Raw genomic sequence first — 11,248 nt, 5'->3', positions numbered from 1 at the left:
ACAACGCGAGCCACTGAAGGCCTTGGAGTACAGTTAATCTGGCACAACGTAAGTCACTGAAGGCCTTGGAGTAGAGTTAATCTGGTACAACTCGAGTCACTGATGGCCTTGGAGTAGAGTTAATCTGGTAAGACACGAGCCACTGAAGGCCTTGGAGTAGAGTTAATCTGGTAAGACACGAGCCACTGAAGGCCTTGGAGTAGAGTTAATCTGGCACGACGCGAACCACTGAAGGCCTTGGAGTACAGTTAATCTGGTACAACTCAAGCCACTGAAGGCCTTGGAGCAGAGTTAATCTGGTACAACGCGAGTCACTGAAGGCCTTGGAGTAGAGTTAATCTGGTACAACTCGAGTCACTGAAGGCCTTGGAGTACAGTTAATCTGGTACAACGCGAGCCACTGAAGGCCTTGAAGTAGAGTTAATGTGGTACAACGTGAGTCACTGAAGGCCCTGGAGTAGAGTTAAATCTGGCAATCTTATGGACAGGAACACTCTGTGGAGACGGGAGAATCCTAGAGGCTAACGAAAAGGAGCTATATTAGTTCAGGTGGCAGGTAATGGAAGTCTGAATTAACAGGGTCGCAGTAAAAAGAAAATGAATTCTAAACAGAAGAGACGGCTAACTTAAAACAGCGAATTTCCCAAGTAGACAGCTATCTCTTCATTTAAAACATAAAGAACGACCTATACTGGCAACCGTTTATGTGCCGTCAATGCAGTATATTTACACTGTGAAAACTGTTTTCCTAAAACCAGAGCATTTCTCTTAGCTAGTAAGAATTCTGAATCATAAAGTAGAGCAATCAACAAACCTGGAATCAAATACACTTATAATCAGCTATGGGGCCCTGGAAAAGGTTCTCAGACTCAGTTTCCACACAGATCTCTTAGGCTGGATGGCAAAATAAGAGACGATAGAACATTTCTACCCCAGGACCTGGCATACAGCACAAATGTAAAGGTTACTCTGTTGCAGTGACACGGAAGTTCAGGTTTATAACAGAGCTTATACGTTCTGAAGTTGCCATTTGGGTCACAGGTTTAGTATTAGACTTCTGATAGTGTTCTAAATTGACGGGGTGACTAAATTGTACATATTTCTCAGCGTCTGAGAAAACTAACTACACTTTGGCATATTAACCCTCAGAATAGTAACTACAGTCATACTGAAACCCAGCGTAATAAGTTTCATATATTAAAAAAATGAACCCGTTACTGGCGAGTTGCTTTCGACTCATGGAGATCCCAAGTGTCACCATAAATACAAAATAACACAAGATAATCTACATTATAGACTTTAACTTTTGTTATGACTGAAAAAGTTTTAATACCTTTATTTTAAATCATTTCAAAAGAGTAGTTTTTCTGCTAAGGCATCATGAAATGCAGTGATGTCGTATTCACTTAGTTCTGTAGTTTACCTGCTTTTCATCTGCCGCTCAAATGCACAGTAGGTGAGAGATGGCAGTACTACACAAAAGAACGCAGTTTTAAACGAAAACGCTTGGAGCAGCTGCTCGTAATACAATAATCAAACCTTGCAGCAAGGGCTGATTAAGACAAAGATAAATATAGTAGCAGATACATAAGTCTGAAATAGGTTTGAGAAAAACTGTTAGAGAACATTTCTACCAGCTGCTGAGTAAGCTGACGTGCAGTTTTGCCTATGCACGTATATATAATTGTTCTTTTAATGAAAGCTATTTACAATGTCCCCTTATAAATAGAGTCATAAAATTGAATTCTTATTTTATACTACCAAACGTCAACCTGGAACACAGTAAAGTTGTTATTTAGAAATGACCTTTATTATTGAGAACCAAAAGTATAATGTGAATTAACCTGGAAATGTCTTTTTTTTTTTATTTTAAAAAACAAGCTAATTGTTCAAGAGTCAGGGCACTATTTGATATGAAGCTCTGTTTTAAAAATAGTTAATTAAAAGATAAGTTCTAAGTTCTGACATTTTATCTTCTGCTTTACAGGAATTAAATATTAATTAAATATTAAATTTAAAAATTTAAATGGTGTCATATAAACATTTTATTTTAGTTTTATCTTAGAAACAACAAAGAATGATCATTGGTAATATATGGAATATCTGAAAATGCTTTTGGCTAGTCTATTAAATCAGTCAGTGAAGCTTAAACTGTAAAACAGATATACATCTACCAGACTGCAGTAATTAAGCTTATGGTTTATTTACTGGCATAAAATAACACTTAATGAAATCTGTCCTAAAATAGCATTTGAAAATAAAAATATGACAAAGATTATAAAGATTATTTTGAAATTGTGATATTTCTTCTTCTGAAAAGATGACGTGGGATTTTCATTATTGCCCTCAAACCGGAGACTGGAATCCAAGCTGAGTGCAAAAAATGTTGGATACCTCAAATTCCCAAGAAACCTACGAACTCTTGAAGCCTGTCCTTCAGGTCTTATGAAGAGATGGCCAAGCTGGTTTTGCTGCTCCCCACCACCACCCTGGGGGGAGAAGGCAGAGGAAGGAAATCACTGTAGTCTTTCTTAATAAGGAAGCTCCTGACTCTTCTTGTCCTCTCCATGCTCCTTCCCTGCTCTAGTGCGAGGTGGGGAAGGGCTCCAGGAAGTCTCCCAAAAGAAGCTGCTGAGGAGACTGGGGTGCCTGCAAGATGGGCAGACTGACACTCCTGTCACCCAAGGTACATATGTTTGGGCAGTACACTTACTAAGTGGCCCCTCCATCTACCCCAGCATGGGAAGAGAGAAGGGGGGGGTGGCAAGGAGAGGGAGAGAAGGTGGGAGGTGTACATTGGTTGGGCAACCCACACTCCCACTATCTGGTGTTGTCAGGACACAAGAGTCTCCGGAAGAGTTACAGGCCATCTTGCTGGTATCCCTACCCAAGGAGACACCCTATTGAGCAAAGATGTCTAGTTTATATATATTCAGCTGATGAGAAGAACATTGGCTTAAAAAAGATTGAAGTTGATTTTGTCTTTAAAGAAGTCCAAACTACATCCCAGTTAACCAGCCTACTACTGTGTTTGCTAAGTCTGTTCTACTTCTTAGAACGCTGTGTGGTGCCTGGTGTCTTAAAAGCTTGCGAGTGGCCATCCAAGGTACAACAATTGGTCTCTACTTGCCTTGGGCAAAAACGAGAAAAGAGAGTCAGGGATAGGACGGGTGAATGGAAAGTGTGGCTAACTGTCTCCATGAACAACTCTGTCTCCTTTGTCACGAGATCAGAAGAACTGGATGGTGCCGGGCTACCACTAGTGAACGTTTTGATCAAAGATTCTATAGAGGAATCATGATCAAAAGAGGGAAAATGTAGAACAGAATTTCATAATTCTCACGGAATCCAGACTTTCTGCAGCCACGGAGGCTGGATGAATCCCCATAATGACTGCCCTTATGCCACAAATATCCCCTGAAGTCTTCTTAAAATCAAACAATAGTTTAACTTAGCTAGTAAAGAATGCTGTCTTGAGCATTGTGCTCTTTTAAGATTTCTCTATGTGGGATCAAACTGACAACAGAAACTCGAATGAGTAGATGGCAAAGTTATGTTAATGGGGGAGGAACAACTCGGAAAAGGGGGGTGAGAAAGGCTGCACAACTCAAAGAATGCAGTCAATGTCACTGAATTGTGCATGTAAAAACTGTTGAATTGGTGCATGTTCTCAACAAAAAAATACAATTATATGAAGAAGAACGCAGTATCAGGACTGGAGGAAGACTCACTAACAACCAGTTATATGCAGATGACACAAACTTGCTTGCTTAAAGTAAAGAGGACTTGAAGCACTTACTGATGAAGATCAAAGACTACAGACTTCAGTATGGATTACACCTCAACATAAAGAAAATCAAACTCCTCACAACTGGACCAATAAGCAACATCATGATAAACAGAGAAAAGACTGAAGTTGTCAAGGATTCATTTTACTTGGAAAACCAGTCAATGCCCAAGGAAACAGAAGTCAAGAAATCAAATGACATACTGCATTGGGCACATCTGCTGACAAAGACCTCTCTTTAAAGTGTTAAAAAGCAAAGATGTCACTTTGAGGACTAAGGTGCACCTGACCCAAACCATGGTGTTTTCAGTCACCTCATATGCATGCAAAAGCTGGACAATGAATAAAGAAGACCGAAGAAGAATGGACTCCTTTGAATTGTGGTGTTGGCAAAGAATATTGAATATACCATGGACTGCCAGAAGAACAAACATATTTGTCTTGGAAGAAGTACAGCCAGAATGTTCCTCAGAAACAAGAATGGTGAGGCTTCGTCTTATGTACTTTGGACATATTATCAGGAGGGACAAGACCCTGGAGAAGGACATCATGCTTGGTAAAGCAGAGGGTCAGCGAAAAAGAGGAAGACCCTCAACGAGATGGACTGACACCATGGCTGCACTAACGGGATCAAACATAGCCAACGACTGTGCGGTGGTGCAGGATGGGGCAGTGTTTCGTTCTGTTGGACACAAGGTCACTATGAGTCAGAACCAACGCAATGGTACCTAACAACAATAACACAAACACACACATATATATAAAATAAAATCTTTCCATGTACTCCCCAAAAATTAAAACGCAAAACATAAAACGACGGAACAAAACATGTTGCTTTTTTTTTCCTTTGGGGGAAAATATTAGCTACCATAATCATTATTATTGTTGTTATGAATGGATCCACGGCAAAACAATAAATACAGAGTGACAATAAAAATAAAGACCAAAAAAAAAAAAAAATCCAAACTAGGTATTTCTGGGTTGTCCAGGGACCCAGGATCCTTCTTTCATGTTTTGCTTCCCCCCTACCCCACAACACTGCCACCCTCTCAGAGATGAAGGAGTGGGCTAGTAAAAACACAGATCACAGCCCCTTCCCTATTTCTGTTCCCTAACCGTACCTGTGTGGGCCCATTTATGGAATCTCTATTCTGTTCCACTGTTCTGAATGTCTTTTCCTATCTTGATTTCTGTACCTTTACAGTGAGCCTTGAAATGAGGCAGTGCCATTCAGCCAACTTTGTTTTCTTTTGCATTTCCATAGAAATTTTAGAATCACCTTGCCATTTGACACACACACACAAAACCTACTAGCATTTTAACCGAGGTTGCATTGGATCTACAGATCAATTCAGGAAGAACTGACGTCTAAATAACACTGCCTTCTGATCCATGAACATGTTATGTCTCTCCATTTACTTAAGCCTTCTTTACTTTGTCTCAGCAATGGTTCGTAGTTTTCTGTGCACAGATAAACCAAAAGAAAAAAACAAAACACACTGCCATCGAGTCGATTCCGACTCATAGCGACCCTACTGGACAGAGCAGAACTGCCCCGTAGGGTTTCCAAGGAGTGACTGATGGATTCCAACTGCCGACTTTTAACTACTGCGCCACCAGGGCTCCCGTGTACAGATTATGTGCATATTTTATTAAACTTTCTCCTAAATATTTTGTTTTTTGTTTGTATTGTAAATGGTAGTGATTTTTTTAAATTTCAATTTGCAACTGTTCATTGCTAGTACAGTGAAACCTGTGAGAGCTGGAACTCGACAGGACTGCCTTGCTTTTCCAGGTCTCGCAAGTTTTCCATCTATGACAGGGTGCAGTTTTACCACTTTTTTATCACTCTCTATTAGTGGAAAATATCTGAGTTTTCCTTCTCTGACAGGTTTCTGCCTTACACAGGTTCTGGCTTTCATGGGTTTTACTGCATATAGAAAAGAAAAAATTTTATCTTTAAATATTGACCTTGTGTCCAGGGACCTTGCTCAAGTATGTAGTTCTAATAGTGTTTCTGGTAAACTCCTTAAAATTTTCAGTGGGCATGATCATGGATCTGTGAATAAAGAGTTTAGTTCTTCCTCTGCAATCTGGGTGCCTTTTATTTTTCCTTGCTATACTGTACTGGCTCGGTCCTCCTGTACAATGTGAATAAATGTGGTGAGATTGGACCTCTTGTCTTCTTTCTGATCTTAGAGGGAAAATGTTTAGTTTTTGTTTGTTTTTAACCATTAAATAAATTAGCTGTAGGTATCTCATAAAGGCTCTTCATCAGGCTGAGGAAGTATCCTTCTACTCCCAGCTTACTGAGAGTTTTTTTTTTAAATCATGAGTGGGTATTGAATTCTGTCAAAAGTTTTTCTGCAAAGACTGAGGTGTCACACAATTCTCCCTCTTTTATTTTGTTCAGATGGTAAATTACACTCATTGATATATAAATGAAATAAAGCTCACTTAGTCATGCTATCTTACCATTTATATGAATATTTTATTATTGAATTTTATTTGCTAAAATTTTGTTAAGAAGTTGCAGTCTATTTTCATGAGGGACACTAGTCTGTAGACTTCTTTCTTTGTTGGTAATATCTTTGATGGTTTTGGTAGGAAGGTAACGCTGGCCTCAGCAAATGTGCCGGGAAGTATTCCCTCCTACTCTATTTTCTGAAAGTGCTTCGGCAGGATTAGTGATATTTTCCTCACATGGTTGACAGAATTCACCAGAAAAATCATCTAGGCCTAGACTTTTCTTTATGGGAAAAATTATCATTATAAATTTGATTTCTTAAATATGTATAAAGGTATTATGATTTTCTGTTTCTTCACGTCAGTTTTGGTAATTTTGTGTCTTTCAAGGAACTTGTCTGTTTTAATTAAGTTGATGAATTTGCTAGCATAAAGTTGTCATAATAGTCTCTTCTCATCTTATCATCCTTTAAATGCCTATAGAATTTATAGTGGAATCCCATCTTTCCATTCTAATATCAGTCCCCCACCCGCTCTTGCCTGGATCAAGCTAACTAGCCAGAACTTTTATACATTTGAGGAGAGGGGATTTTCAAAGAATCAGCTTTTGGCTTTACGGATTTTTCTGTATTATCTGTGCTCTTCACGAATTTCTGCTCTTTTTTTAAGATGAAATTTAGATAATTGATTCTAGACCTTTCTTATTTTCCAATATAAGCTTTTAAAGCTATAACTTCCTTCTAAGCTTTGCTTTAGCTACATTCTGTAAATTTTTTTTTTAATATTTTATTGTACTTCAGGTGAAGGCTTACAGAACAGATAGATTCTCATGTAACAGTAACACACATGCTGTTTTATGACATTGGTTAACAACCCCACAACATTTTAACCCTCTAAATTCTCAATTTTTTTTTTTTTTTTGTGAAAATACACATAGCCAAAGATACGCCATTTCAAAAAATTTTTTTTTACATACACATTTAAGTGACATTGACTACGCTCTTCTAATTGTGCTGTTATTCTCACTTAAGATGAAGGCTTACAGGACAAAATAGTCTCCCATTTAACAGTTACTACAAATGTTGCCCTATGACAATGGTTAACAATCTCACAACACATCAACAATATCCTTACTCTACTTTGTGCTCCCCATCATCAGCTTCCTACTCCCCTTCTGCCTTCTGGGCTTTGTCACTGGACTCCTGTACCTCGTTACTCTCATGGTTTTACTGGGCTGTCCACTCGCAGGCTGATCAGTGAACCTCGAAGGTAACTTTACCACTGAGCTAAAAGGGTGTCTGGGGGCCATACTCTCGGGGTTTCTCCAGTCTCCTTTAGGCCAGTAAATCTGGTCTTTTTTTTTTTTTTTTGTGAGTTAGAATTATGCTCTACATCCTTCTCCAGCTCTGTCCAGAACCCTCTGTTGTGATCCTGGTCAGAGCAGTCAGCGGTGGTAGCCGGGCACCATCTAGCTGTACTGGACTCAGTCCGGTGAAGGTCTTGGTAGCTGTGGACAATTAGTCCTTTGGACTAATCTTTTCGTTGTATCCTGTTCTCTTCATTCTCACTTGCTCCCGAAGAGATGAGACCAGTGGCGTATCTTAGATGGCCGCTCACAGGCTTTTAAGACCCCAGACACTACTCACCAAGGTAGAATGTAGAGCATTATTTTTATAAGTAGTGTTACATTCTGTAAATTTTAACATGCTGTTTTCATTTTCATAAGTTCAAAATATTTTCTAATTTCTCATGAGATTTCTTCTTTCACCTATGGGTTATTTAGAAGTGTATTGTTTTAATTCCCAAGTATCTGGGACTTTTCATATATTTCTAATATCCATTTCCATGACCTCTGTCTTTTCTCTGTTTCTTTTAACTGCCTTTTCTACTGGGCATGGGACAAACTTTTCGGCTTCGTCATATGTCTACTAATTTCTGACCGGTTGTTAGATGTTATGGATTAGCTGCATGAGGGGATTCTGTAATATTGCTTTAGAGTATTAGACTTTGTACTGGCAGGCAGTTAGGTTATTTTCAAAGCAGGTGGATCTTTCTGAGGCTTATTTCTAGAGAACTGTTTATTTTAAGGCTAGTTTGGCCCTACAGTTTAAACAAATCCTTCCGGGGTTTCTACTTAATTCACACGGTGTCCTACGAAGTCTCTCTGCTCAGCACTTGAACCTTTTCCAGTCAGTCCTGTGTGAATTCTGAGGATTATTCTGCTTACAGTTCTCTGGCCATTCTCTGCCTGGTCCTGTGGGAGTTCTACCCTACGTAAGCACATCTGAGTATTCAGCAACACTCAGTGTCAGCCCTGTGCAAATTTCAGGCACTGTCCCTCTGTGTAGCTACTTCCTCTCCTGTGCTGTATCCCACATATTGAAGCCCTTCAGCGTCCCTAGAGAGATCACCACAAACTGCCTGAGTTCCTCTTTCTTAAACTGTGGGCTGGAAAACGCCTCTAGGTAGAAAGGGCAGTGATTTTAGGACTTCCCTGTTCAATTATTTTCTCTCAGGAGCACATCCCTTATTATCTGTAATCCAATGTCTAAAAATAGTTATTTCATGTATTTGTCCAATTGTCCAGTTCTTCACAGCAGGATAGCAAGTCTGGCCTCTATTACTCCAATATGGCTGGAAACACAACAAGGGCACACTTTTCAAGTGGACAACAGATCAAAACTTCAAACTGGGCTAAACTGAGGTTTTGTTTATTTGTTTCTGCCCCTTCTCTTAAAAATCCAAAAGTAACTAGAAAGTTATTGATCAGTCAAGAACTCATTCATGGATGGAAAACAGATTTTAAAAACCTCAGTGAAAGGCAGTAGCTGGAGAAAAATAAAATCATTTCATGTTTATGCTCCATTACATTCAAACTGTTCAACAAACTGCTTGTATTCTCTAAATATATTTTTGCAAAATGTCATCAAAATACATTACAGTTATCTGAAATGTCTTTAAAAGATGGTTTGCATAATCATTACTTGCCAACCTTAAATTTACATTAGTGATGTTCCTGTACAACTCAGTGTAACTTGAGACAACGTGAGTTGAATGTATTTTCTTACGGAAGCATTTTAATGTAGTGTTACGTTCCTAACCATGAAGAGGTTACCTCAGGATGGTAGGGTCATTTGTAAGAAGCAGCAAGGACCTGGCCCAGCTGCCATGGCCTCCCTTCTCCCCTCAAACATGCTAATTAGAAGCATTGTTCCCAGTGATCAAGAACTTGGTCCCGACACTCTCATAGGTTGAAGCAGCACAGGAGAGTAAACCTAACAGCTGTTTGGACCCTATTACAATAACAGTTAAAACTTAAAAGGCAGTCGCTATGAGCCCGGCACGCTCCTCAAGCATTTTATATATTTTACCTCATTTAATCCTCATCAAACTCTACTGGTGAGACTTCCGAGCAACATGGCACTATAGTCAGAAGCACCACGCCGTCCCTCTGCAGCAAAGATCAGAAAAACTAAGTCAAACAGAATCACGTCAATCCTGAAACCCTAACCATCAAATGAAGAGATAAAGAACTCAGCCAAGCACCGAATGGAATAAGAAACTGACCGAGAACAGAGCACGAGGACAGATACATGCAGAGGTCCCCTATCAGCTACTGCAGCATGGATTCGCCATCTTGGACTCCTACTGGAGATCAGCAAACAAGAGGCACGAGAAAGCAGCTTCAGGGAGCTTCCAGCAGAAGACAAAACAACCAGTAACCCACGATATAGGCTTTCCCACCCCCTATCCTTCTTCACCCCTACTTAGCCTCCTCTGCTTCCTGCAACCACAGTCTATTGGCTGGGAAGCACGAGCTTCCCCCCAGTGCTGCTTGGATTCCACCCGCCCGCACTGGCCAGCTCCCTTAGTGCCATTTGTTGGCTGCTGGTGTTGCTTTTCTCGGCTTCTTTAGATTTCCTCCTTACCTCTTAACACCTCCCCCTCCTTTCTCTCAAAGACCTGGCTCTGTGCACCATCTTTGCTTCTTCCTGAAAGGCTGTGAAACACCGCTCAACTGTGAAACTGCTTCCGGGCCTGTGCTGCCACGCTGGTGGGACCCCAGGGCTTTTTTGTTTGTTTGCTCTGATTTGTTCTGTTTTGATTTGTTTGTTTGTTTTCTTTTTCTTTTTTTGGCTTGGGAGCCCCTTCTACCCGGGCAGTACCACGTGGCTTGAAAGCTTGTCCCTTATTCGGCACAGATGCACAGGGACACCCCTGGGGGCATTTCTTTTGTCTTGTTTGCTTTTTTTTTTCATTTCTTTGTTTAGTTTTCTTTTCTCTCTTATTCCCTTTCTGTACTTCTTCATTTCCAGTTTCTCGATTTATTCATTTTTTTCTTTTACCCTTTTTCTTTTAGTTTTCATTTTTGTTTTTCCCCATTTCTCACTCTCTCATCTCTCCACTCCAAAAGCAGGCCCACTTAGCACCCTTTTTTGGTTGTGTGTATGTTTTTTGCCCCATTCCTCTCTCCTCTCTCTCATCTTTCCCATACCCATTTAGCTCCACACATCACAATCTCTCCCCTCCTTCCTGCCTATCTGCACCGTGCACTGAACATCACACTCCCAAGCAGCACAGGCACGGCCTACTGGAACCTGCACCACACTGATTCCCGGTCCCCACTGTCAGCCCTGGTATGTGTCACTAACAACCTATCCCAGAAACTCCCCTTCAGCTGGACCTGCCCTGCTGTACCATACCTGAGTGACTGACCCTGCCCACTGGAGAAGGAGGTGAAAAGTATCAGGCCCACAGATGAGCAAACAACAAAGAACGCACAGCCCACCTGCTCAGACATAACCAAATAAAACAAAAAAGCAGGATGAAACAAACAAATCTAAAATCAATAAATGAGGAAAATAAACACTGAATGCCCTGAAGACAGCAGACAATATCAAAACATTTACAAAAACAGGACAGGATGGTTCCCGTAGGCGTCCAAAATAAAACACCAGATGACCTTCCAGTAGGAGAAAAGGCACTAGACCTAAA

The 11,248-nt window shown here is 40.3% G+C and overlaps 1 protein-coding gene across 12 annotated transcripts in view; it reads right to left on the bottom strand.

Annotated features, from left to right (window-relative positions):
- The window catches only part of AUH (AU RNA binding methylglutaconyl-CoA hydratase), a 214,417-nt gene that overhangs the window by 74,602 nt on the left and 128,567 nt on the right, over positions 1-11,248 (bottom strand). The window lies entirely within an intron of this gene.

Source organism: Trichechus manatus, unplaced genomic scaffold (assembly GCF_000243295.1).
Source record: "Trichechus manatus latirostris isolate Lorelei unplaced genomic scaffold, TriManLat1.0 scaffold00201, whole genome shotgun sequence".
In the NCBI taxonomy this organism is placed as follows: Eukaryota; Metazoa; Chordata; class Mammalia; order Sirenia; family Trichechidae; genus Trichechus; species Trichechus manatus.
Note: the sequence above shows the minus strand (reverse complement) of the source record. Positions and strands in the feature narration are given on the sequence as shown.